Consider the following 2,835-nt stretch of genomic DNA (forward strand, 5'->3'; position numbering starts at 1 on the left):
TATCCATATTGTACAACTTTCCTTCTTCTGAGAGTCATCCATAAAAACAGTATAAAACTTTGACCTCTGCCTCAGATTCTACCTCTATGGAACTGAGTAAAACATTGAAGTAAGAATTGAAATAACTTGCCAAACATAAAAAAGCTGAATGAAAATAAAAGTTAGGTTTCAACCCTAAGTTTAAATATACTTGGCTGTTATGTTATGTTAGTCATGTTAGAAGCATTTGGTGACAGAAATAGTAAGGATTCCGGTTTTCCTGTGATTTGTATAACTTTGATTTATTTTTTACAACCCAGCCCAAGGTACATGGCACAATCACAGAAAAGAAGGTATCCTATTGACAAATTTCTTCAAGGCATCCTGCATGTCACTATTCCTCAGACTGTAGATAAAGGGGTTCATCATTTGAGGAATCATGATGTACATCACTGAAGCCATGGTATTCCTCCTGGAAGAGTCACTAACTGCAGAACTAATGTACACACCAACAGCTGTCCCATAGAACAAGGACACAACTGACAGATGAGACCCACAAGTGGAGAAAGCTTTATACTTTCCACCATCTGCTGGCATTCTCAAAACAGAGGAGAAAATTTGAGTGTAAGAGAAAATGATTCCAGAAAGAGGAACACCCCCAAGTAAGCTAGCCAAAAAATACACCAGGATATTATTGATGAGAGTATCAGAGCAGGTACGCTTGATGATCTGACCAAGTTCACAGAAGAAGTGGGGGATGTCCAAGTCCTTACAGAAGGATAGCCATAGGGGTGCCTGGGTGGCTCAGTCGTTAAGCATCTGCCTTTGGCTCAGGTCATGATCCTAGGGTCCTGGGATCGAGCCCCACATCAAGCCCCACATCGGGCTCCCTGCTTGGCGGGAAGTCTGGTTCTCCCTCTCCCACTCCCCCTGCTTGTTTTCCCTCTCTTGCTTTGTCTCTATCTGTCAAATAAATAAAGTCATTTTTTATTTTATTTTTTTAAGATTTTATTTATTTATTTGAGAGAGAGAGAATGAGAGATAGAGAGCACGAGAAGGAAGAGGGTCAGAGGGAGAAGCAGACTCCCTGCTGAGCAGGGAGCCTGATGTGGGACTCGATCCCGGGACTCCAGGATCATGACCCGAGCCGAAGGCAGTTGCTTAACCAACTGAGTCACCCAGGCGCCCTAAAATAATTTTTTAAAAAAATAAAGGATAACCATAGCACCATCAGACTATGGAGCAGGTCATTGACAATGCTAATGAGCAGTGAGAGCACTCATCAGCAGGCCACAGAGTTGGGGGTTCATGATAACAGGGTACCTCAGGGGATGGCAGATGGCCACATAGCGGTCATAGGCCATGGCTGCAAGGAAAAAATTTTCCAAGCCAACAAAAGTCAAGACAAAGCAGACCTGGGTGAGGCAGCCTGTATAACTGATGCTCTGATTCTGTGCTTGGATGTTCACCAGCATCTTTGGGATGGTAGTCATGCTTAAACAGATGTCAGTAAAGGACAGGTTGGAAAGGAAGAAGTACATAGGGGAGTGGAGGTGAGAGTCAGAGATGACAGCCAGGATGTTGAGCAGGTTTCCCAGGACAGTAACCAGGTATGTGGACAGGAGTAGGCTGAAGAGTAGGGGCTGCAGTTCTGGATCATATGTCAATCCTAAGAGAAAGAATTCTGAAAATACTGTTTGGTTTCTGGGTTCCATGTTGTTGGTGAATCTGATGGAAAAGATGGAGTGAAAATTAAAAAAAAGAAAAGAAAAGGAACAGTCCTTGGATGAACCACAACAACATCACCTGGGAATTGTTAGAAGTACAAATTCTGGTATCATTCCAGATATACTGCTAATAAACTGAGTTGAGGACCAGCGATCTATTTTTGGCAAGCCCTCCAAATGAATTTGATATACACCCAAGTTTGAGAGCCAGTGCTTTTAGAAAAATGAAAGAAAAAAATGAAACAAAACAAAACAAAAAGACCAATTATTGAGGATCCATGTGAATGTTCCAACTTTCCCTCTGCTAATTTTTCCCTCTTTCATCATTTCTCACTCTTCTTCCCATTTTCCCTCTATGCCTGCCCCCCTTTTTTTGGATCACCAGCTTTGTCAGAAGTATTGCTTGCCTTCAAACAAACAGAAAGACAAGAATGAAGTTATCCAATCTATCCTACAGAGTCTGCTGTCCAATCCTTGACATGCTCAGAATCATCTGAAAGGTGTGTCAAATTACTGATGAGTTAAATCATATTATTATTCCATTCTCCCATGGGGACACTTAGGTGAGGTAAGATTACATCATGGATGTGAAGTACACAGTGTGTGGCAAAAACTAGGTCTGAGGTCAGGTCATCTGACTGCTGAGCTGACCGTCCCCTTTTTTTTTAAAGTATTTATGTTTTTACTGAAATTCCAGCTAATTAACATACAGTGCAATATTAATTTCAGGTAATAGTACAGTGATTCAACACCTCCACACAATACCAGGTGATCAACACAAGTGCCTTCCTTGATCCCCATCATCTACCCAATCCCTCCACCCCCTCCCCTCTGGTAACCATCCATTTGTTCTCTATAGTTAAGAGTCTGTTTTTTGGTTTGTCCCCCTCTCTCTCTTTTCCCCCTATGCTCGTTTGTTTCTTAAATTCCACTTATGGGACGACTTGACTATCTTGACCAATCATTGTTAATTCTTCTGGATGATATGGCATTAGTATTCCTAAACCATCTCATGTTTCATAAATTCCTTTCTTCAAAATTTAGTATTTTCATCTTGATAAATGCCTTAAATCTTTCCTTTACCTACAAGGCATGTCCACCTCTACCCATGACAGAGTAACAGTGAGAA

At 41.4% G+C, this 2,835-nt stretch overlaps 1 pseudogene; it reads right to left on the bottom strand.

Moving 5' to 3' along the window:
- Positions 1-318: 318 nt before the first annotated feature.
- LOC114200864 (olfactory receptor 7G2-like) lies at positions 319-1,694 on the bottom strand (annotated as a pseudogene).
- Positions 1,695-2,835: the final 1,141 nt, after the last annotated feature.

The sequence above is a fragment of the Eumetopias jubatus genome, unplaced genomic scaffold (assembly GCF_037043125.1).
Source record: "Eumetopias jubatus isolate StellerSeaLion01/CBP00866 unplaced genomic scaffold, mEumJub1_p1.0 scaffold_1, whole genome shotgun sequence".
NCBI classification, from domain to species: domain Eukaryota; kingdom Metazoa; phylum Chordata; class Mammalia; order Carnivora; family Otariidae; genus Eumetopias; species Eumetopias jubatus.